The sequence below is a fragment of the Haliotis cracherodii genome, unplaced genomic scaffold (assembly GCF_022045235.1).
Source record: "Haliotis cracherodii isolate W230 unplaced genomic scaffold, xgHalCrac1.p SCAF_1, whole genome shotgun sequence".
NCBI classification, from domain to species: domain Eukaryota; kingdom Metazoa; phylum Mollusca; class Gastropoda; order Lepetellida; family Haliotidae; genus Haliotis; species Haliotis cracherodii.
Window position 1 is genome coordinate 81,476,678 of NW_027266264.1, and position 22,443 is coordinate 81,499,120.

Consider the following 22,443-nt stretch of genomic DNA (forward strand, 5'->3'; position numbering starts at 1 on the left):
TGAGAAAAGTATAATTATTCAAGTTGAGCTCATTTTCTTGTCAGATGGAAAAGAAATTGTTCCAATGCCGGGAATCGAACCCGGGCCGCCTGGGTGAAAGCCAGGAATCCTAACCACTAGACCACATTGGAAGCTGACAGATGAGGGAAATGTAAAACGAGTTACCACTAGACTTTATTCCTATTGTGCGTGTGAAAGTTGGTGTTGTAGATTAGGATGTTTAAGAGATGACGAGCTGACATGAATAAATATCTTCTTTGTATCATGAGCTAGCTTGAAGTTGATATCAGCATATTGTAGGAGGTATTTGCGCTCACAGTGTTCATCTGTAAAACGTGAAAGGGAGAAATATCAGTCCTTCAAGTTGACAAAACACAAGTGCGTCCCTGGGTGGGCTCGAACCACCAACCTTTCGGTTAACAGCCGAACGCGCTAACCAATTGCGCCACAGAGACCGAACTGACGTCTATGGAGTGATTTTGAGATGTGACTGGTGTCACGGAAGTGAAGTACTGTTGAAGAAGGGAAAGTCTCATGGTGCGTTCCATCTCTGAAGTGCCAGGCGGTGGATTGTGTTGCACAATAACACACTGGCTGACTTGATGCATTTACTGGAAGATGTGGACGTTAGGTCATCCATGCACTTACATGGATGACTAGAAATGCATGCTTTTTACTTATGATTGTGAAAATGAGAAAAGTATAATTATTCAAGTTGAGCTCATTTTCTTGTCAGATGGAAAAGAAATTGTTCCAATGCCGGGAATCGAACCCGGGCCGCCTGGGTGAAAGCCAGGAATCCTAACCACTAGACCACATTGGAAGCTGACAGATGAGGGAAATGTAAAACGAGTTACCACTAGACTTTATTCCTATTGTGCGTGTGAAAGTTGGTGTTGTAGATTAGGATGTTTAAGAGATGACGAGCTGACATGAATAAATATCTTCTTTGTATCATGAGCTAGCTTGAAGTTGATATCAGCATATTGTAGGAGGTATTTGCGCTCACAGTGTTCATCTGTAAAACGTGAAAGGGAGAAATATCAGTCCTTCAAGTTGACAAAACACAAGTGCGTCCCTGGGTGGGCTCGAACCACCAACCTTTCGGTTAACAGCCGAACGCGCTAACCAATTGCGCCACAGAGACCGAACTGACGTCTATGGAGTGATTTTGAGATGTGACTGGTGTCACGGAAGTGAAGTACTGTTGAAGAAGGGAAAGTCTCATGGTGCGTTCCATCTCTGAAGTGCCAGGCGGTGGATTGTGTTGCACAATAACACACTGGCTGACTTGATGCATTTACTGGAAGATGTGGACGTTAGGTCATCCATGCACTTACATGGATGGCTAGAAATGCATGCTTTTTACTTATGATTGTGAAAATGAGAAAAGTATAATTATTCAAGTTGAGCTCATTTTCTTGTCAGATGGAAAAGAAATTGTTCCAATGCCGGGAATCGAACCCGGGCCGCCTGGGTGAAAGCCAGGAATCCTAACCACTAGACCACATTGGAAGCTGACAGATGAGGGAAATGTAAAACGAGTTACCACTAGACTTTATTCCTATTGTGCGTGTGAAAGTTGGTGTTGTAGATTAGGATGTTTAAGAGATGACGAGCTGACATGAATAAATATCTTCTTTGTATCATGAGCTAGCTTGAAGTTGATATCAGCATTTTGTAGCAGGTATTTGCGCTCACAGTGTTCATCTGTAAAACGTGAAAGGGAGAAATATCAGTCCTTCAAGTTGACAAAACACAAGTGCGTCCCTGGGTGGGCTCGAACCACCAACCTTTCGGTTAACAGCCGAACGCGCTAACCAATTGCGCCACAGAGACCGAACTGACGTCTATGGAGTGATTTTGAGATGTGACTGGTGTCACGGAAGTGAAGTACTGTTGAAGAAGGGAAAGTCTCATGGTGCGTTCCATCTCTGAAGTGCCAGGCGGTGGATTGTGTTGCACAATAACACACTGGCTGACTTGATGCATTTACTGGAAGATGTGGACGTTAGGTCATCCATGCACTTACATGGATGACTAGAAATGCATGCTTTTTACTTATGATTGTGAAAATGAGAAAAGTATAATTATTCAAGTTGAGCTCATTTTCTTGTCAGATGGAAAAGAAATTGTTCCAATGCCGGGAATCGAACCCGGGCCGCCTGTGTGAAAGCCAGGAATCCTAACCACTAGACCACATTGGAAGCTGACAGACGAGGGAAATGTAAAACGAGTTACCACTAGACTTTATTCCTATTGTGCGTGTGAAAGTTGGTGTTGTAGATTAGGATGTTTAAGAGATGACGAGCTGACATTAATAAATATCTTCTTTGTATCATGAGCTAGCTTGAAGTTGATATCAGCATATTGTAGCAGGTATTTGCGCTCACAGTGTTCATCTGTAAAACGTGAAAGGGAGAAATATCAGTCCTTCAAGTTGACAAAACACAAGTGCGTCCCTGGGTGGGCTCGAACCACCAACCTTTCGGTTAACAGCCGAACGCGCTAACCAATTGCGCCACAGAGACCGAACTGACGTCTATGGAGTGATTTTGAGATGTGACAGGTGTCACGGAAGTGAAGTACTGTTGAAGAAGGGAAAGTCTCATGGTGAGTTCCATCTCTGAAGTGCCAGGCGGTGGATTGTGTTGCACAATAACACACTGGCTGACTTGATGCATTTACTGGAAGATGTGGACGTTAGGTCATCCATGCACTTACATGGATGACTAGAAATGCATGCTTTTTACTTATGATTGTGAAAATGAGAAAAGTATAATTATTCAAGTTGAGCTCATTTTCTTGTCAGATGGAAAAGAAATTGTTCCAATGCCGGGAATCGAACCCGGGCCGCCTGGGTGAAAGCCAGGAATCCTAACCACTAGACCACATTGGAAGCTGACAGATGAGGGAAATGTAAAACGAGTTACCACTAGACTTTATTCCTATTGTGCGTGTGAAAGTTGGTGTTGTAGATTAGGATGTTTAAGAGATGACGAGCTGACATGAATAAATATCTTCTTTGTATCATGAGCTAGCTTGAAGTTGATATCAGCATATTGTAGGAGGTATTTGCGCTCACAGTGTTCATCTGTAAAACGTGAAAGGGAGAAATATCAGTCCTTCAAGTTGACAAAACACAAGTGCGTCCCTGGGTGGGCTCGAACCACCAACCTTTCGGTTAACAGCCGAACGCGCTAACCAATTGCGCCACAGAGACCGAACTGACGTCTATGGAGTGATTTTGAGATGTGACTGGTGTCACGGAAGTGAAGTACTGTTGAAGAAGGGTAAGTCTCATGGTGCGTTCCATCTCTGAAGTGCCAGGCGGTGGATTGTGTTGCACAATAACACACTGGCTGACTTGATGCATTTACTGGAAGATGTGGACGTTAGGTCATCCATGCACTTACATGGATGACTAGAAATGCATGCTTTTTACTTATGATTGTGAAAATGAGAAAAGTATAATTATTCAAGTTGAGCTCATTTTCTTGTCAGATGGAAAAGAAATTGTTCCAATGCCGGGAATCGAACCCGGGCCGCCTGGGTGAAAGCCAGGAATCCTAACCACTAGACCACATTGGAAGCTGACAGATGAGGGAAATGTAAAACGAGTTACCACTAGACTTTATTCCTATTGTGCGTGTGAAAGTTGGTGTTGTAGATTAGGATGTTTAAGAGATGACGAGCTGACATGAATAAATATCTTCTTTGTATCATGAGCTAGCTTGAAGTTGATATCAGCATATTGTAGGAGGTATTTGCGCTCACAGTGTTCATCTGTAAAACGTGAAAGGGAGAAATATCAGTCCTTCAAGTTGACAAAACACAAGTGCGTCCCTGGGTGGGCTCCAACCACCAACCTTTCGGTTAACAGCCGAACGCGCTAACCAATTGCGCCACAGAGACCGAACTGACGTCTATGGAGTGATTTTGAGATGTGACTGGTGTCACGGAAGTGAAGTACTGTTGAAGAAGGGTAAGTCTCATGGTGCGTTCCATCTCTGAAGTGCCAGGCGGTGGATTGTGTTGCACAATAACACACTGGCTGACTTGATGCATTTACTGGAAGATGTGGACGTTAGGTCATCCATGCACTTACATGGATGGCTAGAAATGCATGCTTTTTACTTATGATTGTGAAAATGAGAAAAGTATAATTATTCAAGTTGAGCTCATTTTCTTGTCAGATGGAAAAGAAATTGTTCCAATGCCGGGAATCGAACCCGGGCCGCCTGGGTGAAAGCCAGGAATCCTAACCACTAGACCACATTGGAAGCTGACAGATGAGGGAAATGTAAAACGAGTTACCACTAGACTTTATTCCTATTGTGCGTGTGAAAGTTGGTGTTGTAGATTAGGATGTTTAAGAGATGACGAGCTGACATGAATAAATATCTTCTTTGTATCATGAGCTAGCTTGAAGTTGATATCAGCATATTGTAGCAGGTATTTGCGCTCACAGTGTTCATCTGTAAAACGTGAAAGGGAGAAATATCAGTCCTTCAAGTTGACAAAACACAAGTGCGTCCCTGGGTGGGCTCCAACCACCAACCTTTCGGTTAACAGCCGAACGCGCTAACCAATTGCGCCACAGAGACCGAACTGACGTCTATGGAGTGATTTTGAGATGTGACTGGTGTCACGGAAGTGAAGTACTGTTGAAGAAGGGAAAGTCTCATGGTGCGTTCCATCTCTGAAGTGCCAGGCGGTGGATTGTGTTGCACAATAACACACTGGCTGACTTGATGCATTTACTGGAAGATGTGGACGTTAGGTCATCCATGCACTTACATGGATGACTAGAAATGCATGCTTTTTACTTATGATTGTGAACATGAGAAAAGTATAATTATTCAAGTTGAGCTCGTTTTCTTGTCAGATGGAAAAGAAATTGTTCCAATGCCGGGAATCGAACCCGGGCCGCCTGGGTGAAAGCCAGGAATCCTAACCACTAGACCACATTGGAAGCTGACAGATGAGGGAAATGTAAAACGAGTTACCACTAGACTTTATTCCTATTGTGCGTGTGAAAGTTGGTGTTGTAGATTAGGATGTTTAAGAGATGACGAGCTGACATGAATAAATATCTTCTTTGTATCATGAGCTAGCTTGAAGTTGATATCAGCATATTGTAGGAGGTATTTGCGCTCACAGTGTTCATCTGTAAAACGTGAAAGGGAGAAATATCAGTCCTTCAAGTTGACAAAACACAAGTGCGTCCCTGGGTGGGCTCGAACCACCAACCTTTCGGTTAACAGCCGAACGCGCTAACCAATTGCGCCACAGAGACCGAACTGACGTCTATGGAGTGATTTTGAGATGTGACTGGTGTCACGGAAGTGAAGTACTGTTGAAGAAGGGAAAGTCTCATGGTGCGTTCCATCTCTGAAGTGCCAGGCGGTGGATTGTGTTGCACAATAACACACTGGCTGACTTGATGCATTTACTGGAAGATGTGGACGTTAGGTCATCCATGCACTTACATGGATGACTAGAAATGCATGCTTTTTACTTATGATTGTGAACATGAGAAAAGTATAATTATTCAAGTTGAGCTCGTTTTCTTGTCAGATGGAAAATAAATTGTTCCAATGCCGGGAATCGAACCCGGGCCGCCTGGGTGAAAGCCAGGAATCCTAACCACTAGACCACATTGGAAGCTGACAGATGAGGGAAATGTAAAACGAGTTACCACTAGACTTTATTCCTATTGTGCGTGTGAAAGTTGGTGTTGTAGATTAGGATGTTTAAGAGATGACGAGCTGACATTAATAAATATCTTCTTTGTATCATGAGCTAGCTTGAAGTTGATATCAGCATTTTGTAGCAGGTATTTGCGCTCACAGTGTTCATCTGTAAAACGTGAAAGGGAGAAATATCAGTCCTTCAAGTTGACAAAACACAAGTGCGTCCCTGGGTGGGCTCGAACCACCAACCTTTCGGTTAACAGCCGAACGCGCTAACCAATTGCGCCACAGAGACCGAACTGACGTCTATGGAGTGATTTTGAGATGTGACTGGTGTCACGGAAGTGAAGTACTGTTGAAGAAGGGAAAGTCTCATGGTGAGTTCCATCTCTGAAGTGCCAGGCGGTGGATTGTGTTGCACAATAACACACTGGCTGACTTGATGCATTTACTGGAAGATGTGGACGTTAGGTCATCCATGCACTTACATGGATGACTAGAAATGCATGCTTTTTACTTATGATTGTGAAAATGAGAAAAGTATAATTATTCAAGTTGAGCTCATTTTCTTGTCAGATGGAAAAGAAATTGTTCCAATGCCGGGAATCGAACCCGGGCCGCCTGTGTGAAAGCCAGGAATCCTAACCACTAGACCACATTGGAAGCTGACAGACGAGGGAAATGTAAAACGAGTTACCACTAGACTTTATTCCTATTGTGCGTGTGAAAGTTGGTGTTGTAGATTAGGATGTTTAAGAGATGACGAGCTGACATTAATAAATATCTTCTTTGTATCATGAGCTAGCTTGAAGTTGATATCAGCATATTGTAGCAGGTATTTGCGCTCACAGTGTTCATCTGTAAAACGTGAAAGGGAGAAATATCAGTCCTTCAAGTTGACAAAACACAAGTGCGTCCCTGGGTGGGCTCGAACCACCAACCTTTCGGTTAACAGCCGAACGCGCTAACCAATTGCGCCACAGAGACCGAACTGACGTCTATGGAGTGATTTTGAGATGTGACAGGTGTCACGGAAGTGAAGTACTGTTGAAGAAGGGAAAGTCTCATGGTGAGTTCCATCTCTGAAGTGCCAGGCGGTGGATTGTGTTGCACAATAACACACTGGCTGACTTGATGCATTTACTGGAAGATGTGGACGTTAGGTCATCCATGCACTTACATGGATGACTAGAAATGCATGCTTTTTACTTATGATTGTGAACATGAGAAAAGTATAATTATTCAAGTTGAGCTCATTTTCTTGTCAGATGGAAAAGAAATTGTTCCAATGCCGGGAATCGAACCCGGGCCGCCTGGGTGAAAGCCAGGAATCCTAACCACTAGACCACATTGGAAGCTGACAGATGAGGGAAATGTAAAACGAGTTACCACTAGACTTTATTCCTATTGTGCGTGTGAAAGTTGGTGTTGTAGATTAGGATGTTTAAGAGATGACGAGCTGACATGAATAAATATCTTCTTTGTATCATGAGCTAGCTTGAAGTTGATATCAGCATTTTGTAGCAGGTATTTGCGCTCACAGTGTTCATCTGTAAAACGTGAAAGGGAGAAATATCAGTCCTTCAAGTTGACAAAACACAAGTGCGTCCCTGGGTGGGCTCGAACCACCAACCTTTCGGTTAACAGCCGAACGCGCTAACCAATTGCGCCACAGAGACCGAACTGACGTCTATGGAGTGATTTTGAGATGTGACTGGTGTCACGGAAGTGAAGTACTGTTGAAGAAGGGAAAGTCTCATGGTGCGTTCCATCTCTGAAGTGCCAGGCGGTGGATTGTGTTGCACAATAACACACTGGCTGACTTGATGCATTTACTGGAAGATGTGGACGTTAGGTCATCCATGCACTTACATGGATGACTAGAAATGCATGCTTTTTACTTATGATTGTGAACATGAGAAAAGTATAATTATTCAAGTTGAGCTCATTTTCTTGTCAGATGGAAAAGAAATTGTTCCAATGCCGGGAATCGAACCCGGGCCGCCTGGGTGAAAGCCAGGAATCCTAACCACTAGACCACATTGGAAGCTGACAGATGAGGGAAATGTAAAACGAGTTACCACTAGACTTTATTCCTATTGTGCGTGTAAAAGTTGGTGTTGTAGATTAGGATGTTTAAGAGATGACGAGCTGACATGAATAAATATCTTCTTTGTATCATGAGCTAGCTTGAAGTTGATATCAGCATTTTGTAGCAGGTATTTGCGCTCACAGTGTTCATCTGTAAAACGTGAAAGGGAGAAATATCAGTCCTTCAAGTTGACAAAACACAAGTGCGTCCCTGGGTGGGCTCGAACCACCAACCTTTCGGTTAACAGCCGAACGCGCTAACCAATTGCGCCACAGAGACCGAACTGACGTCTAAGGAGTGATTTTGAGATGTGACTGGTGTCACGGAAGTGAAGTACTGTTGAAGAAGGGAAAGTCTCATGGTGCGTTCCATCTCTGAAGTGCCAGGCGGTGGATTGTGTTGCACAATAACACACTGGCTGACTTGATGCATTTACTGGAAGATGTGGACGTTAGGTCATCCATGCACTTACATGGATGACTAGAAATGCATGCTTTTTACTTATGATTGTGAAAATGAGAAAAGTATAATTATTCAAGTTGAGCTCATTTTCTTGTCAGATGGAAAAGAAATTGTTCCAATGCCGGGAATCGAACCCGGGCCGCCTGGGTGAAAGCCAGGAATCCTAACCACTAGACCACATTGGAAGCTGACAGATGAGGGAAATGTAAAACGAGTTACCACTAGACTTTATTCCTATTGTGCGTGTGAAAGTTGGTGTTGTAGATTAGGATGTTTAAGAGATGACGAGCTGACATGAATAAATATCTTCTTTGTATCATGAGCTAGCTTGAAGTTGATATCAGCATTTTGTAGCAGGTATTTGCGCTCACAGTGTTCATCTGTAAAACGTGAAAGGGAGAAATATCAGTCCTTCAAGTTGACAAAACACAAGTGCGTCCCTGGGTGGGCTCGAAACACCAACCTTTCGGTTAACAGCCGAACGCGCTAACCAATTGCGCCACAGAGACCGAACTGACGTCTATGGAGTGATTTTGAGATGTGACTGGTGTCACGGAAGTGAAGTACTGTTGAAGAAGGGAAAGTCTCATGGTGCGTTCCATCTCTGAAGTGCCAGGCGGTGGATTGTGTTGCACAATAACACACTGGCTGACTTGATGCATTTACTGGAAGATGTGGACGTTAGGTCATCCATGCACTTACATGGATGACTAGAAATGCATGCTTTTTACTTATGATTGTGAACATGAGAAAAGTATAATTATTCAAGTTGAGCTCATTTTCTTGTCAGATGGAAAAGAAATTGTTCCAATGCCGGGAATCGAACCCGGGCCGCCTGTGTGAAAGCCAGGAATCCTAACCACTAGACCACATTGGAAGCTGACAGATGAGGGAAATGTAAAACGAGTTACCACTAGACTTTATTCCTATTGTGCGTGTAAAAGTTGGTGTTGTAGATTAGGATGTTTAAGAGATGACGAGCTGACATGAATAAATATCTTCTTTGTATCATGAGCTAGCTTGAAGTTGATATCAGCATTTTGTAGCAGGTATTTGCGCTCACAGTGTTCATCTGTAAAACGTGAAAGGGAGAAATATCAGTCCTTCAAGTTGACAAAACACAAGTGCGTCCCTGGGTGGGCTCGAACCACCAACCTTTCGGTTAACAGCCGAACGCGCTAACCAATTGCGCCACAGAGACCGAACTGACGTCTATGGAGTGATTTTGAGATGTGACTGGTGTCACGGAAATGAAGTACTGTTGAAGAAGGGAAAGTCTCATGGTGCGTTCCATCTCTGAAGTGCCAGGCGGTGGATTGTGTTGCACAATAACACACTGGCTGACTTGATGCATTTACTGGAAGATGTGGACGTTAGGTCATCCATGCACTTACATGGATGACTAGAAATGCATGCTTTTTACTTATGATTGTGAAAATGAGAAAAGTATAATTATTCAAGTTGAGCTCATTTTCTTGTCAGATGGAAAAGAAATTGTTCCAATGCCGGGAATCGAACCCGGGCCGCCTGGGTGAAAGCCAGGAATCCTAACCACTAGACCACATTGGAAGCTGACAGATGAGGGAAATGTAAAACGAGTTACCACTAGACTTTATTCCTATTGTGCGTGTGAAAGTTGGTGTTGTAGATTAGGATGTTTAAGAGATGACGAGCTGACATGAATAAATATCTTCTTTGTATCATGAGCTAGCTTGAAGTTGATATCAGCATTTTGTAGCAGGTATTTGCGCTCACAGTGTTCATCTGTAAAACGTGAAAGGGAGAAATATCAGTCCTTCAAGTTGACAAAACACAAGTGCGTCCCTGGGTGGGCTCGAACCACCAACCTTTCGGTTAACAGCCGAACGCGCTAACCAATTGCGCCACAGAGACCGAACTGACGTCTATGGAGTGATTTTGAGATGTGACTGGTGTCACGGAAGTGAAGTACTGTTGAAGAAGGGAAAGTCTCATGGTGCGTTCCATCTCTGAAGTGCCAGGCGGTGGATTGTGTTGCACAATAACACACTGGCTGACTTGATGCATTTACTGGAAGATGTGGACGTTAGGTCATCCATGCACTTACATGGATGACTAGAAATGCATGCTTTTTACTTATGATTGTGAACATGAGAAAAGTATAATTATTCAAGTTGAGCTCATTTTCTTGTCAGATGGAAAAGAAATTGTTCCAATGCCGGGAATCGAACCCGGGCCGCCTGGGTGAAAGCCAGGAATCCTAACCACTAGACCACATTGGAAGCTGACAGATGAGGGAAATGTAAAACGAGTTACCACTAGACTTTATTCCTATTGTGCGTGTGAAAGTTGGTGTTGTAGATTAGGATGTTCAAGAGATGACGAGCTGACATTAATAAATATCTTCTTTGTATCATGAGCTAGCTTGAAGTTGATATCAGCATTTTGTAGCAGGTATTTGCGCTCACAGTGTTCATCTGTAAAACGTGAAAGGGAGAAATATCAGTCCTTCAAGTTGACAAAACACAAGTGCGTCCCTGGGTGGGCTCGAACCACCAACCTTTCGGTTAACAGCCGAACGCGCTAACCAATTGCGCCACAGAGACCGAACTGACGTCTATGGAGTGATTTTGAGATGTGACTGGTGTCACGGAAGTGAAGTACTGTTGAAGAAGGGAAAGTCTCATGGTGCGTTCCATCTCTGAAGTGCCAGGCGGTGGATTGTGTTGCACAATAACACACTGGCTGACTTGATGCATTTACTGGAAGATGTGGACGTTAGGTCATCCATGCACTTACATGGATGACTAGAAATGCATGCTTTTTACTTATGATTGTGAACATGAGAAAAGTATAATTATTCAAGTTGAGCTCATTTTCTTGTCAGATGGAAAAGAAAAGTATAATTATTCAAGTTGAGCTCGTTTTCTTGTCAGATGGAAAAGAAATTGTTCCAATGCCGGGAATCGAACCCGGGCCGCCTGGGTGAAAGCCAGGAATCCTAACCACTAGACCACATTGGAAGCTGACAGATGAGGGAAATGTAAAACGAGTTACCACTAGACTTTATTCCTATTGTGCGTGTGAAAGTTGGTGTTGTAGATTAGGATGTTTAAGAGATGACGAGCTGACATGAATAAATATCTTCTTTGTATCATGAGCTAGCTTGAAGTTGATATCAGCATTTTGTAGCAGGTATTTGCGCTCACAGTGTTCATCTGTAAAACGTGAAAGGGAGAAATATCAGTCCTTCAAGTTGACAAAACACAAGTGCGTCCCTGGGTGGGCTCGAACCACCAACCTTTCGGTTAACAGCCGAACGCGCTAACCAATTGCGCCACAGAGACCGAACTGACGTCTATGGAGTGATTTTGAGATGTGACTGGTGTCACGGAAGTGAAGTACTGTTGAAGAAGGGAAAGTCTCATGGTGCGTTCCATCTCTGAAGTGCCAGGCGGTGGATTGTGTTGCACAATAACACACTGGCTGACTTGATGCATTTACTGGAAGATGTGGACGTTAGGTCATCCATGCACTTACATGGATGACTAGAAATGCATGCTTTTTACTTATGATTGTGAACATGAGAAAAGTATAATTATTCAAGTTGAGCTCATTTTCTTGTCAGATGGAAAAGAAATTGTTCCAATGCCGGGAATCGAACCCGGGCCGCCTGGGTGAAAGCCAGGAATCCTAACCACTAGACCACATTGGAAGCTGACAGATGAGGGAAATGTAAAACGAGTTACCACGTACTAGACTTTATTCCTATTGTGCGTGTGAAAGTTGGTGTTGTAGATTAGGATGTTTAAGAGATGACGAGCTGACATGAATAAATATCTTCTTTGTATCATGAGCTAGCTTGAAGTTGATATCAGCATTTTGTAGCAGGTATTTGCGCTCACAGTGTTCATCTGTAAAACGTGAAAGGGAGAAATATCAGTCCTTCAAGTTGACAAAACACAAGTGCGTCCCTGGGTGGGCTCGAACCACCAACCTTTCGGTTAACAGCCGAACGCGCTAACCAATTGCGCCACAGAGACCGAACTGACGTCTAAGGAGTGATTTTGAGATGTGACTGGTGTCACGGAAGTGAAGTACTGTTGAAGAAGGGAAAGTCTCATGGTGCGTTCCATCTCTGAAGTGCCAGGCGGTGGATTGTGTTGCACAATAACACACTGGCTGACTTGATGCATTTACTGGAAGATGTGGACGTTAGGTCATCCATGCACTTACATGGATGGCTAGAAATGCATGCTTTTTACTTATGATTGTGAAAATGAGAAAAGTATAATTATTCAAGTTGAGCTCATTTTCTTGTCAGATGGAAAAGAAATTGTTCCAATGCCGGGAATCGAACCCGGGCCGCCTGGGTGAAAGCCAGGAATCCTAACCACTAGACCACATTGGAAGCTGACAGATGAGGGAAATGTAAAACGAGTTACCACTAGACTTTATTCCTATTGTGCGTGTGAAAGTTGGTGTTGTAGATTAGGATGTTTAAGAGATGACGAGCTGACATGAATAAATATCTTCTTTGTATCATGAGCTAGCTTGAAGTTGATATCAGCATTTTGTAGCAGGTATTTGTGTGGCAGATACATATTATTGTATTATATAGTTATGTAAATATTAGTTTTAAGTCATTTAAGTGTTGCATTGATATTTGTATAATGACAATTGCATTATGAATTGCAGGTGTATTATTTCCGATTTTAACTAATGAATGTATTTTTTCTATCAACAGGTTTGGTCATTTTTGATACAGGCTATAATTATAAGGACACAGAAGGTTGAGTCTATTATTAGCTCTATAGTTAGTTTCATTCTAATATGATTAAGGGTAGATAGGTAGGGCTACCACATTATTACGTGGCCTGATTTCATGAACACCGATTGGATCATTCAAACTCTTGCCCTCTTTCCTAATTCAAAGCTGCACTTCACAGTCACTCTTTGCACCATCAGGATTGTTATGCCATGGAGTCATAAACAAATGCAAATACCTCACAGGTTAGTTTAATCTCTTACATTGGTTTATGAGTGTGTACATTTTATATGTTATATTTGTATTGTATGGATATAAATAAAACAAGTAAATTCAACCCTAATAATGGTAAGTCTAACCTAAATGTAAATAACACTTCAGTCAGGTTCTAGTGCATTTCAGAGTATAGAATCAATACAAAAACTATCAAATAACTCATATAATTCATTCAGGTAATTATATTTTCCCTATGAGTGAATTGTTGCATGTTTGAGTGTTTGATTGATTGACTGATTTCATATATGAGAAGAAGAATAGTGTATATGTGAATGTAAGTACGGATGTGATTTTAGCCTAAGTTGTTTTGATGTGTTCCAGGTGTTGGTAATGATAATAGCTATGTTGATTTGTAGTTACTGTAGAAATAATGTTGCATATTGTTTACACGGATTTTAGGTACGCTTGGTATATCTGGCTTGGCGGAGCTTGGTGAACGTCGTGTGCACCCTAGTGCCATACACCGGGTAGGAATTATGCTATTTTGCATCTTGTATGTTTATGTGATACTGAGTATCACATTTATTCTATTTGATATGCGTATTGCTTTAAGACGTCTGTGTCATATTTAATTTGAAGATATTTTGAAGATATGAGTTAATCAAGGAGTTATCTCCCCTTGTTGTATTGTCATACGATCTGTCATTTTTGTTTCACCTAATTTGTGTAATGGACTGTTTTTAAGCCTCGGGTATATTGTATGACGCTATATATATTGAATGATATATTGTTTCAGGGTGTGTTTAATTGACCGGGAATAAAACGTTCTCACCCCGTAACCAGTGTCTTGGACTTTTGATGTTGCCTCCACACTAAAATCGGTTACAAAATGGAGCCCCCAGTGAGGACCAGCATTCCATAGAAACAGCCAGTACAGCCAGCCAAGCCAGTATTGATTCCAGTCGATTGTTCATCCACAGATATAATCGGTACTGTGAGGAATATTCTTGACACCATGTGATTGGTGCATGTGAATTGTGTTGTTGACATTCAAGAGACAGTTTATATGACTCCCATGAAGGACATGCTAGCTATGTAACTCTTCCATTATGCTTTCGTACCCTGGGTATACCTTTGTTTAGATAATTCATTGCTGTAGCTTTTGTTTGTATTGTAAATTGTGCATGGCCGGCTTAATATGTTATGCTTATGTTGGTACCAACACTTAGTTATTAGATATTAGATAGCTTTCACCATATTAGAATAGATTTTGGACTTGAGTTTATTTCTTACTACCTACCCAAGCCAAGCAATAAAGATGTAATTATTTCTGTTATTTAGTTGTTTACTTGACATCATGTGTTTAATTTAGACATAGGTCATTTACATCCATCATAGTTAGATTATTTCTTTGTGTGGTTGATTGTGAGTAAGTGATTTAATTTGATTCTTCTTTACACCTTATACCTTGCCTACTTAAAATAATAATATTAAAAACAACAACATATATAGATATATATATCAAATATTGCAAATAAATAAACATTAAACCATTGTAAACTATTTTTAGTAAACATTTATATAGCAACCATATTATATAAGCAAATAACACTCCTATAACACTGCACTTGACTTTGCACTAGTATACCAATACTAACCCTATTCATATATTGCCGCTTTGGATTGTGTGTATTGGTTGGTGATTCATTTAGGCTCAACATTGGTTTAGTAGATGCTGTGATATTTAGTTCTGTTTAACTTTGTTTGTCTTGGCGAGATAACATACATCAGTTGATTATTGCCAATGAGCTAGGTGTTTACTTAGTCTGCTACAGTCAAGTTTTGGGGTTTTGGTTTCGCTGGTTCCAGTCTGCTTCCTTCCTTTCTGCATCAAGGTTGGCCACTGATGAATTTATTAAATTGTTTCATTCCAGGTGTGACTCCGTTGGGCAACATTAATACTACTTGTTTTCTTTCAGTTTCTGTCTTGCTGTTACCATAGTGCCACTAGTTGTTTTAGGTGTTTACTGGTAGTTAGCCATACACTTATCTAACCTTATCTGAAACCATCGAACCTGTATGTGGGTGTTGTCATATTACCAAAGGGTACGTATCCCTGTGGATACAGTTCATCTTTGAATGAACAAGTTCATAGCATCCTTTTGCTTGCAATTTCAAGCTTTGGTTTTTGGATAATTATTCAAGTTGAGCTCATTTTCTTGTCAGATGGAAAAGAAATTGTTCCAATGCCGGGAATCGAACCCGGGCCGCCTGGGTGAAAGCCAGGAATCCTAACCACTAGACCACATTGGAAGCTGACAGATGAGGGAAATGTAAAACGAGTTACCACTAGACTTTATTCCTATTGTGCGTGTGAAAGTTGGTGTTGTAGATTAGGATGTTTAAGAGATGACGAGCTGACATTAATAAATATCTTCTTTGTATCATGAGCTAGCTTGAAGTTGATATCAGCATTTTGTAGCAGGTATTTGCGCTCACAGTGTTCATATGTAAAACGTGAAAGGGAGAAATATCAGTCCTTCAAGTTGACAAAACACAAGTGCGTCCCTGGGTGGGCTCGAACCACCAACCTTTCGGTTAACAGCCGAACGCGCTAACCAATTGCGCCACAGAGACCGAACTGACGTCTATGGAGTGATTTTGAGATGTGACTGGTGTCACGGAAGTGAAGTACTGTTGAAGAAGGGAAAGTCTCATGGTGCGTTCCATCTCTGAAGTGCCAGGCGGTGGATTGTGTTGCACAATAACACACTGGCTGACTTGATGCATTTACTGGAAGATGTGGACGTTAGGTCATCCATGCACTTACATGGATGACTAGAAATGCATGCTTTTTACTTATGATTGTGAACATGAGAAAAGTATAATTATTCAAGTTGAGCTCATTTTCTTGTCAGATGGAAAAGAAATTGTTCCAATGCCGGGAATCGAACCCGGGCCGCCTGGGTGAAAGCCAGGAATCCTAACCACTAGACCACATTGGAAGCTGACAGATGAGGGAAATGTAAAACGAGTTACCACTAGACTTTATTCCTATTGTGCGTGTGAAAGTTGGTGTTGTAGATTAGGATGTTTAAGAGATGACGAGCTGACATGAATAAATATCTTCTTTGTATCATGAGCTAGCTTGAAGTTGATATCAGCATTTTGTAGCAGGTATTTGTGTGGCAGATACATATTATTGTATTATATAGTTATGTAAATATTAGTTTTAAGTCATTTAAGTGTTGCATTGATATTTGTATAATGACAATTGCATTATGAATTGCAGGTGTATTATTTCCGATTTAACTAATGAATGTATTTTTTCTATCAACAGGTTTGGTCATTTTTGATACAGGCTATAATTATAAGGACACAGAAGGTTGAGTCTATTATTAGCTCTATAGTTAGTTTCATTCTAATATGATTAAGGGTAGATAGGTAGGGCTACCACATTATTACGTGGCCTGATTTCATGAACACCGATTGGATCATTCAAACTCTTGCCCTCTTTCCTAATTCAAAGCTGCACTTCACAGTCACTCTTTGCACCATCAGGATTGTTATGCCATGGAGTCATAAACAAATGCAAATACCTCACAGGTTAGTTTAATCTCTTACATTGGTTTATGAGTGTGTACATTTTATATGTTATATTTGTATTGTGTGGATATAAATAAAACAAGTAAATTCAACCCTAATAATGGTAAGTCTAACCTAAATGTAAATAACACTTCAGTCAGGTTCTAGTGCATTTCAGAGTATAGAATCAATACAAAAACTATCAAATAACTCATATAATTCATTCAGGTAATTATATTTTCCCTATGAGTGAATTGTTGCATGTTTGAGTGTTTGATTGATTGACTGATTTCATATATGAGAAGAAGAATAGTGTATATGTGAATGTAAGTACGGATGTGATTTTAGCCTAAGTTGTTTTGATGTGTTCCAGGTGTTGGTAATGATAATAGCTATGTTGATTTGTAGTTACTGTAGAAATAATGTTGCATATTGTTTACACGGATTTTAGGTACGCTTGGTATATCTGGCTTGGCGGAGCTTGGTGAACGTCGTGTGCACCCTAGTGCCATACACCGGGTAGGAATTATGCTATTTTGCATCTTGTATGTTTATGTGATACTGAGTATCACATTTATTCTATTTGATATGCGTATTGCTTTAAGACGTCTGTGTCATATTTAATTTGAAGATATTTTGAAGATATGAGTTAATCAAGGAGTTATCTCCCCTTGTTGTATTGTCATACGATCTGTCATTTTTGTTTCACCTAATTTGTGTAATGGACTGTTTTTAAGCCTCGGGTATATTGTATGACGCTATATATATTGAATGATATATTGTTTCAGGGTGTGTTTAATTGACCGGGAATAAAACGTTCTCACCCCGTAACCAGTGTCTTGGACTTTTGATGTTGCCTCCACACTAAAATCGGTTACAAAATGGAGCCCCCAGTGAGGACCAGCATTCCATAGAAACAGCCAGTACAGCCAGCCAAGCCAGTATTGATTCCAGTCGATTGTTCATCCACAGATATAATCGGTACTGTGAGGAATATTCTTGACACCATGTGATTGGTGCATGTGAATTGTGTTGTTGACATTCAAGAGACAGTTTATATGACTCCCATGAAGGACATGCTAGCTATGTAACTCTTCCATTATGCTTTCGTACCCTGGGTATACCTTTGTTTAGATAATTCATTGCTGTAGCTTTTGTTTGTATTGTAAATTGTGCATGGCCGGCTTAATATGTTATGCTTATGTTGGTACCAACACTTAGTTATTAGATATTAGATAGCTTTCACCATATTAGAATAGATTTTGGACTTGAGTTTATTTCTTACTACCTACCCAAGCCAAGCAATAAAGATGTAATTATTTCTGTTATTTAGTTGTTTACTTGACATCATGTGTTTAATTTAGACATAGGTCATTTACATCCATCATAGTTAGATTATTTCTTTGTGTGGTTGATTGTGAGTAAGTGATTTAATTTGATTCTTCTTTACACCTTATACCTTGCCTACTTAAAATAATAATATTAAAAACAACAACATATATAGATATATATATCAAATATTGCAAATAAATAAACATTAAACCATTGTAAACTATTTTTAGTAAACATTTATATAGCAACCATATTATATAAGCAAATAACACTCCTATAACACTGCACTTGACTTTGCACTAGTATACCAATACTAACCCTATTCATATATTGCCGCTTTGGATTGTGTGTATTGGTTGGTGATTCATTTAGGCTCAACATTGGTTTAGTAGATGCTGTGATATTTAGTTCTGTTTAACTTTGTTTGTCTTGGCGAGATAACATACATCAGTTGATTATTGCCAATGAGCTAGGTGTTTACTTAGTCTGCTACAGTCAAGTTTTGGGGTTTTGGTTTCGCTGGTTCCAGTCTGCTTCCTTCCTTTCTGCATCAAGGTTGGCCACTGATGAATTTATTAAATTGTTTCATTCCAGGTGTGACTCCGTTGGGCAACATTAATACTACTTGTTTTCTTTCAGTTTCTGTCTTGCTGTTACCATAGTGCCACTAGTTGTTTTAGGTGTTTACTGGTAGTTAGCCATACACTTATCTAACCTTATCTGAAACCATCGAACCTGTATGTGGGTGTTGTCATATTACCAAAGGGTACGTATCCCTGTGGATACAGTTCATCTTTGAATGAACAAGTTCATAGCATCCTTTTGCTTGCAATTTCAAGCTTTGGTTTTTGGATAATTATTCAAGTTGAGCTCATTTTCTTGTCAGATGGAAAAGAAATTGTTCCAATGCCGGGAATCGAACCCGGGCCGCCTGGGTGAAAGCCAGGAATCCTAACCACTAGACCACATTGGAAGCTGACAGATGAGGGAAATGTAAAACGAGTTACCACTAGACTTTATTCCTATTGTGCGTGTGAAAGTTGGTGTTGTAGATTAGGATGTTTAAGAGATGACGAGCTGACATTAATAAATATCTTCTTTGTATCATGAGCTAGCTTGAAGTTGATATCAGCATTTTGTAGCAGGTATTTGCGCTCACAGTGTTCATCTGTAAAACGTGAAAGGGAGAAATATCAGTCCTTCAAGTTGACAAAACACAAGTGCGTCCCTGGGTGGGCTCGAACCACCAACCTTTCGGTTAACAGCCGAACGCGCTAACCAATTGCGCCACAGAGACCGAACTGACGTCTATGGAGTGATTTTGAGATGTGACTGGTGTCACGGAAGTGAAGTACTGTTGAAGAAGGGAAAGTCTCATGGTGCGTTCCATCTCTGAAGTGCCAGGCGGTGGATTGTGTTGCACAATAACACACTGGCTGACTTGATGCATTTACTGGAAGATGTGGACGTTAGGTCATCCATGCACTTACATGGATGACTAGAAATGCGTGCTTTTTACTTATGATTGTGAAAATGAGAAAAGTATAATTATTCAAGTTGAGCTCATTTTCTTGTCAGATGGAAAAGAAATTGTTCCAATGCCGGGAATCGAACCCGGGCCGCCTGGGTGAAAGCCAGGAATCCTAACCACTAGACCACATTGGAAGCTGACAGATGAGGGAAATGTAAAACGAGTTACCACTAGACTTTATTCCTATTGTGCGTGTAAAAGTTGGTGTTGTAGATTAGGATGTTTAAGAGATGACGAGCTGACATTAATAAATATCTTCTTTGTATCATGAGCTAGCTTGAAGTTGATATCAGCATATTGTAGCAGGTATTTGCGCTCACAGTGTTCATCTGTAAAACGTGAAAGGGAGAAATATCAGTCCTTCAAGTTGACAAAACACAAGTGCGTCCCTGGGTGGGCTCGAACCACCAACCTTTCGGTTAACAGCCGAACGCGCTAACCAATTGCGCCACAGAGACCGAACTGACGTCTATGGAGTGATTTTGAGATGTGACTGGTGTCACGGAAGTGAAGTACTGTTGAAGAAGGGAAAGTCTCATGGTGCGTTCCATCTCTGAAGTGCCAGGCGGTGGATTGTGTTGCACAATAACACACTGGCTGACTTGATGCATTTACTGGAAGATGTGGACGTTAGGTCATCCATGCACTTACATGGATGACTAGAAATGCATGCTTTTTACTTATGATTGTGAACATGAGAAAAGTATAATTATTCAAGTTGAGCTCGTTTTCTTGTCAGATGGAAAAGAAATTGTTCCAATGCCGGGAATCGAACCCGGGCCGCCTGGGTGAAAGCCAGGAATCCTAACCACTAGACCACATTGGAAGCTGACAGATGAGGGAAATGTAAAACGAGTTACCACTAGACTTTATTCCTATTGTGCGTGTGAAAGTTGGTGTTGTAGATTAGGATGTTTAAGAGATGACGAGCTGACATGAATAAATATCTTCTTTGTATCATGAGCTAGCTTGAAGTTGATATCAGCATTTTGTAGCAGGTATTTGCGCTCACAGTGTTCATCTGTAAAACGTGAAAGGGAGAAATATCAGTCCTTCAAGTTGACAAAACACAAGTGCGTCCCTGGGTGGGCTCGAACCACCAACCTTTCGGTTAACAGCCGAACGCGCTAACCAATTGCGCCACAGAGACCGAACTGACGTCTATGGAGTGATTTTGAGATGTGACTGGTGTCACGGAAGTGAAGTACTGTTGAAGAAGGGAAAGTCTCATGGTGCGTTCCATCTCTGAAGTGCCAGGCGGTGGATTGTGTTGCACAATAACACACTGGCTGACTTGATGCATTTACTGGAAGATGTGGACGTTAGGTCATCCATGCACTTACATGGATGACTAGAAATGCGTGCTTTTTACTTATGATTGTGAACATGAGAAAAGTATAATTATTCAAGTTGAGCTCATTTTCTTGTCAGATGGAAAAGAAATTGTTCCAATGCCGGGAATCGAACCCGGGCCGCCTGGGTGAAAGCCAGGAATCCTAACCACTAGACCACATTGGAAGCTGACAGATGAGGGAAATGTAAAACGAGTTACCACTAGACTTTATTCCTATTGTGCGTGTGAAAGTTGGTGTTGTAGATTAGGATGTTTAAGAGATGACGAGCTGACATGAATAAATATCTTCTTTGTATCATGAGCTAGCTTGAAGTTGATATCAGCATATTGTAGGAGGTATTTGCGCTCACAGTGTTCATCTGTAAAACGTGAAAGGGAGAAATATCAGTCCTTCAAGTTGACAAAACACAAGTGCGTCCCTGGGTGGGCTCGAACCACCAACCTTTCGGTTAACAGCCGAACGCGCTAACCAATTGCGCCACAGAGACCGAACTGACGTGTATGGAGTGATTTTGAGATGTGACTGGTGTCACGGAAGTGAAGTACTGTTGAAGAAGGGAAAGTCTCATGGTGCGTTCCATCTCTGAAGTGCCAGGCGGTGGATTGTGTTGCACAATAACACACTGGCTGACTTGATGCATTTACTGGAAGATGTGGACGTTAGGTCATCCATGCACTTACATGGATGACTAGAAATGCATGCTTTTTACTTATGATTGTGAACATGAGAAAAGTATAATTATTCAAGTTGAGCTCATTTTCTTGTCAGATGGAAAAGAAATTGTTCCAATGCCGGGAATCGAACCCGGGCCGCCTGGGTGAAAGCCAGGAATCCTAACCACTAGACCACATTGGAAGCTGACAGATGAGGGAAATGTAAAACGAGTTACCACTAGACTTTATTCCTATTGTGCGTGTGAAAGTTGGTGTTGTAGATTAGGATGTTTAAGAGATGACGAGCTGACATGAATAAATATCTTCTTTGTATCATGAGCTAGCTTGAAGTTGATATCAGCATTTTGTAGCAGGTATTTGCGCTCACAGTGTTCATCTGTAAAACGTGAAAGGGAGAAATATCAGTCCTTCAAGTTGACAAAACACAAGTGCGTCCCTGGGTGGGCTCGAACCACCAACCTTTCGGTTAACAGCCGAACGCGCTAACCAATTGCGCCACAGAGACCGAACTGACGTGTATGGAGTGATTTTGAGATGTGACTGGTGTCACGGAAGTGAAGTACTGTTGAAGAAGGGAAAGTCTCATGGTGCGTTCCATCTCTGAAGTGCCAGGCGGTGGATTGTGTTGCACAATAACACACTGGCTGACTTGATGCATTTACTGGAAGATGTGGACGTTAGGTCATCCATGCACTTACATGGATGACTAGAAATGCATGCTTTTTACTTATGATTGTGAAAATGAGAAAAGTA

General features: G+C 41.2%; 50 non-coding genes across 50 annotated transcripts; all 50 read right to left on the reverse strand.

The window, feature by feature from the left end:
• Positions 1-59: 59 nt before the first annotated feature.
• Positions 60-131, reverse strand: Trnae-uuc (transfer RNA glutamic acid (anticodon UUC)). Its single transcript has one exon. It is a non-coding gene; the product is annotated as a tRNA-Glu (tRNA).
• Positions 132-381: 250 nt separating this feature from the next.
• On the reverse strand, positions 382-455 carry Trnan-guu (transfer RNA asparagine (anticodon GUU)). Its single transcript has one exon. It is a non-coding gene; the product is annotated as a tRNA-Asn (tRNA).
• A 296-nt stretch (positions 456-751) lies between these two features.
• Positions 752-823, reverse strand: Trnae-uuc (transfer RNA glutamic acid (anticodon UUC)). Its single transcript has one exon. It is a non-coding gene; the product is annotated as a tRNA-Glu (tRNA).
• A 250-nt stretch (positions 824-1,073) lies between these two features.
• Positions 1,074-1,147, reverse strand: Trnan-guu (transfer RNA asparagine (anticodon GUU)). Its single transcript has one exon. It is a non-coding gene; the product is annotated as a tRNA-Asn (tRNA).
• Positions 1,148-1,443: 296 nt separating this feature from the next.
• Trnae-uuc (transfer RNA glutamic acid (anticodon UUC)) lies at positions 1,444-1,515 on the reverse strand. Its single transcript has one exon. It is a non-coding gene; the product is annotated as a tRNA-Glu (tRNA).
• Positions 1,516-1,765: 250 nt separating this feature from the next.
• Trnan-guu (transfer RNA asparagine (anticodon GUU)) lies at positions 1,766-1,839 on the reverse strand. The gene has a single exon. It is a non-coding gene; the product is annotated as a tRNA-Asn (tRNA).
• Positions 1,840-2,135: 296 nt separating this feature from the next.
• Positions 2,136-2,207, reverse strand: Trnae-uuc (transfer RNA glutamic acid (anticodon UUC)). The gene has a single exon. It is a non-coding gene; the product is annotated as a tRNA-Glu (tRNA).
• A 250-nt stretch (positions 2,208-2,457) lies between these two features.
• Trnan-guu (transfer RNA asparagine (anticodon GUU)) lies at positions 2,458-2,531 on the reverse strand. The gene has a single exon. It is a non-coding gene; the product is annotated as a tRNA-Asn (tRNA).
• A 296-nt stretch (positions 2,532-2,827) lies between these two features.
• Trnae-uuc (transfer RNA glutamic acid (anticodon UUC)) lies at positions 2,828-2,899 on the reverse strand. The gene has a single exon. It is a non-coding gene; the product is annotated as a tRNA-Glu (tRNA).
• Positions 2,900-3,149: 250 nt separating this feature from the next.
• Trnan-guu (transfer RNA asparagine (anticodon GUU)) lies at positions 3,150-3,223 on the reverse strand. Its single transcript has one exon. It is a non-coding gene; the product is annotated as a tRNA-Asn (tRNA).
• A 296-nt stretch (positions 3,224-3,519) lies between these two features.
• Trnae-uuc (transfer RNA glutamic acid (anticodon UUC)) lies at positions 3,520-3,591 on the reverse strand. The gene has a single exon. It is a non-coding gene; the product is annotated as a tRNA-Glu (tRNA).
• Positions 3,592-3,841: 250 nt separating this feature from the next.
• Trnan-guu (transfer RNA asparagine (anticodon GUU)) lies at positions 3,842-3,915 on the reverse strand. Its single transcript has one exon. It is a non-coding gene; the product is annotated as a tRNA-Asn (tRNA).
• A 296-nt stretch (positions 3,916-4,211) lies between these two features.
• On the reverse strand, positions 4,212-4,283 carry Trnae-uuc (transfer RNA glutamic acid (anticodon UUC)). Its single transcript has one exon. It is a non-coding gene; the product is annotated as a tRNA-Glu (tRNA).
• A 250-nt stretch (positions 4,284-4,533) lies between these two features.
• Positions 4,534-4,607, reverse strand: Trnan-guu (transfer RNA asparagine (anticodon GUU)). The gene has a single exon. It is a non-coding gene; the product is annotated as a tRNA-Asn (tRNA).
• A 296-nt stretch (positions 4,608-4,903) lies between these two features.
• Trnae-uuc (transfer RNA glutamic acid (anticodon UUC)) lies at positions 4,904-4,975 on the reverse strand. The gene has a single exon. It is a non-coding gene; the product is annotated as a tRNA-Glu (tRNA).
• Positions 4,976-5,225: 250 nt separating this feature from the next.
• Positions 5,226-5,299, reverse strand: Trnan-guu (transfer RNA asparagine (anticodon GUU)). The gene has a single exon. It is a non-coding gene; the product is annotated as a tRNA-Asn (tRNA).
• A 296-nt stretch (positions 5,300-5,595) lies between these two features.
• Trnae-uuc (transfer RNA glutamic acid (anticodon UUC)) lies at positions 5,596-5,667 on the reverse strand. The gene has a single exon. It is a non-coding gene; the product is annotated as a tRNA-Glu (tRNA).
• Positions 5,668-5,917: 250 nt separating this feature from the next.
• Trnan-guu (transfer RNA asparagine (anticodon GUU)) lies at positions 5,918-5,991 on the reverse strand. Its single transcript has one exon. It is a non-coding gene; the product is annotated as a tRNA-Asn (tRNA).
• A 296-nt stretch (positions 5,992-6,287) lies between these two features.
• On the reverse strand, positions 6,288-6,359 carry Trnae-uuc (transfer RNA glutamic acid (anticodon UUC)). The gene has a single exon. It is a non-coding gene; the product is annotated as a tRNA-Glu (tRNA).
• Positions 6,360-6,609: 250 nt separating this feature from the next.
• Trnan-guu (transfer RNA asparagine (anticodon GUU)) lies at positions 6,610-6,683 on the reverse strand. The gene has a single exon. It is a non-coding gene; the product is annotated as a tRNA-Asn (tRNA).
• A 296-nt stretch (positions 6,684-6,979) lies between these two features.
• Trnae-uuc (transfer RNA glutamic acid (anticodon UUC)) lies at positions 6,980-7,051 on the reverse strand. Its single transcript has one exon. It is a non-coding gene; the product is annotated as a tRNA-Glu (tRNA).
• A 250-nt stretch (positions 7,052-7,301) lies between these two features.
• On the reverse strand, positions 7,302-7,375 carry Trnan-guu (transfer RNA asparagine (anticodon GUU)). The gene has a single exon. It is a non-coding gene; the product is annotated as a tRNA-Asn (tRNA).
• Positions 7,376-7,671: 296 nt separating this feature from the next.
• Trnae-uuc (transfer RNA glutamic acid (anticodon UUC)) lies at positions 7,672-7,743 on the reverse strand. The gene has a single exon. It is a non-coding gene; the product is annotated as a tRNA-Glu (tRNA).
• A 250-nt stretch (positions 7,744-7,993) lies between these two features.
• Positions 7,994-8,067, reverse strand: Trnan-guu (transfer RNA asparagine (anticodon GUU)). Its single transcript has one exon. It is a non-coding gene; the product is annotated as a tRNA-Asn (tRNA).
• A 296-nt stretch (positions 8,068-8,363) lies between these two features.
• Trnae-uuc (transfer RNA glutamic acid (anticodon UUC)) lies at positions 8,364-8,435 on the reverse strand. The gene has a single exon. It is a non-coding gene; the product is annotated as a tRNA-Glu (tRNA).
• A 250-nt stretch (positions 8,436-8,685) lies between these two features.
• Trnan-guu (transfer RNA asparagine (anticodon GUU)) lies at positions 8,686-8,759 on the reverse strand. Its single transcript has one exon. It is a non-coding gene; the product is annotated as a tRNA-Asn (tRNA).
• A 296-nt stretch (positions 8,760-9,055) lies between these two features.
• On the reverse strand, positions 9,056-9,127 carry Trnae-uuc (transfer RNA glutamic acid (anticodon UUC)). Its single transcript has one exon. It is a non-coding gene; the product is annotated as a tRNA-Glu (tRNA).
• Positions 9,128-9,377: 250 nt separating this feature from the next.
• Positions 9,378-9,451, reverse strand: Trnan-guu (transfer RNA asparagine (anticodon GUU)). The gene has a single exon. It is a non-coding gene; the product is annotated as a tRNA-Asn (tRNA).
• Positions 9,452-9,747: 296 nt separating this feature from the next.
• Positions 9,748-9,819, reverse strand: Trnae-uuc (transfer RNA glutamic acid (anticodon UUC)). The gene has a single exon. It is a non-coding gene; the product is annotated as a tRNA-Glu (tRNA).
• A 250-nt stretch (positions 9,820-10,069) lies between these two features.
• On the reverse strand, positions 10,070-10,143 carry Trnan-guu (transfer RNA asparagine (anticodon GUU)). Its single transcript has one exon. It is a non-coding gene; the product is annotated as a tRNA-Asn (tRNA).
• A 296-nt stretch (positions 10,144-10,439) lies between these two features.
• Trnae-uuc (transfer RNA glutamic acid (anticodon UUC)) lies at positions 10,440-10,511 on the reverse strand. The gene has a single exon. It is a non-coding gene; the product is annotated as a tRNA-Glu (tRNA).
• A 250-nt stretch (positions 10,512-10,761) lies between these two features.
• Trnan-guu (transfer RNA asparagine (anticodon GUU)) lies at positions 10,762-10,835 on the reverse strand. The gene has a single exon. It is a non-coding gene; the product is annotated as a tRNA-Asn (tRNA).
• Positions 10,836-11,180: 345 nt separating this feature from the next.
• Positions 11,181-11,252, reverse strand: Trnae-uuc (transfer RNA glutamic acid (anticodon UUC)). Its single transcript has one exon. It is a non-coding gene; the product is annotated as a tRNA-Glu (tRNA).
• Positions 11,253-11,502: 250 nt separating this feature from the next.
• On the reverse strand, positions 11,503-11,576 carry Trnan-guu (transfer RNA asparagine (anticodon GUU)). The gene has a single exon. It is a non-coding gene; the product is annotated as a tRNA-Asn (tRNA).
• Positions 11,577-11,872: 296 nt separating this feature from the next.
• Positions 11,873-11,944, reverse strand: Trnae-uuc (transfer RNA glutamic acid (anticodon UUC)). Its single transcript has one exon. It is a non-coding gene; the product is annotated as a tRNA-Glu (tRNA).
• Positions 11,945-12,198: 254 nt separating this feature from the next.
• Trnan-guu (transfer RNA asparagine (anticodon GUU)) lies at positions 12,199-12,272 on the reverse strand. The gene has a single exon. It is a non-coding gene; the product is annotated as a tRNA-Asn (tRNA).
• Positions 12,273-12,568: 296 nt separating this feature from the next.
• Positions 12,569-12,640, reverse strand: Trnae-uuc (transfer RNA glutamic acid (anticodon UUC)). Its single transcript has one exon. It is a non-coding gene; the product is annotated as a tRNA-Glu (tRNA).
• Positions 12,641-15,454: 2,814 nt separating this feature from the next.
• On the reverse strand, positions 15,455-15,526 carry Trnae-uuc (transfer RNA glutamic acid (anticodon UUC)). The gene has a single exon. It is a non-coding gene; the product is annotated as a tRNA-Glu (tRNA).
• Positions 15,527-15,776: 250 nt separating this feature from the next.
• Trnan-guu (transfer RNA asparagine (anticodon GUU)) lies at positions 15,777-15,850 on the reverse strand. The gene has a single exon. It is a non-coding gene; the product is annotated as a tRNA-Asn (tRNA).
• Positions 15,851-16,146: 296 nt separating this feature from the next.
• Positions 16,147-16,218, reverse strand: Trnae-uuc (transfer RNA glutamic acid (anticodon UUC)). The gene has a single exon. It is a non-coding gene; the product is annotated as a tRNA-Glu (tRNA).
• Positions 16,219-19,031: 2,813 nt separating this feature from the next.
• Positions 19,032-19,103, reverse strand: Trnae-uuc (transfer RNA glutamic acid (anticodon UUC)). The gene has a single exon. It is a non-coding gene; the product is annotated as a tRNA-Glu (tRNA).
• Positions 19,104-19,353: 250 nt separating this feature from the next.
• On the reverse strand, positions 19,354-19,427 carry Trnan-guu (transfer RNA asparagine (anticodon GUU)). The gene has a single exon. It is a non-coding gene; the product is annotated as a tRNA-Asn (tRNA).
• A 296-nt stretch (positions 19,428-19,723) lies between these two features.
• Positions 19,724-19,795, reverse strand: Trnae-uuc (transfer RNA glutamic acid (anticodon UUC)). The gene has a single exon. It is a non-coding gene; the product is annotated as a tRNA-Glu (tRNA).
• A 250-nt stretch (positions 19,796-20,045) lies between these two features.
• Trnan-guu (transfer RNA asparagine (anticodon GUU)) lies at positions 20,046-20,119 on the reverse strand. Its single transcript has one exon. It is a non-coding gene; the product is annotated as a tRNA-Asn (tRNA).
• A 296-nt stretch (positions 20,120-20,415) lies between these two features.
• Positions 20,416-20,487, reverse strand: Trnae-uuc (transfer RNA glutamic acid (anticodon UUC)). The gene has a single exon. It is a non-coding gene; the product is annotated as a tRNA-Glu (tRNA).
• A 250-nt stretch (positions 20,488-20,737) lies between these two features.
• On the reverse strand, positions 20,738-20,811 carry Trnan-guu (transfer RNA asparagine (anticodon GUU)). The gene has a single exon. It is a non-coding gene; the product is annotated as a tRNA-Asn (tRNA).
• A 296-nt stretch (positions 20,812-21,107) lies between these two features.
• Positions 21,108-21,179, reverse strand: Trnae-uuc (transfer RNA glutamic acid (anticodon UUC)). The gene has a single exon. It is a non-coding gene; the product is annotated as a tRNA-Glu (tRNA).
• Positions 21,180-21,429: 250 nt separating this feature from the next.
• Positions 21,430-21,503, reverse strand: Trnan-guu (transfer RNA asparagine (anticodon GUU)). Its single transcript has one exon. It is a non-coding gene; the product is annotated as a tRNA-Asn (tRNA).
• Positions 21,504-21,799: 296 nt separating this feature from the next.
• Trnae-uuc (transfer RNA glutamic acid (anticodon UUC)) lies at positions 21,800-21,871 on the reverse strand. Its single transcript has one exon. It is a non-coding gene; the product is annotated as a tRNA-Glu (tRNA).
• A 250-nt stretch (positions 21,872-22,121) lies between these two features.
• Trnan-guu (transfer RNA asparagine (anticodon GUU)) lies at positions 22,122-22,195 on the reverse strand. The gene has a single exon. It is a non-coding gene; the product is annotated as a tRNA-Asn (tRNA).
• Positions 22,196-22,443: the final 248 nt, after the last annotated feature.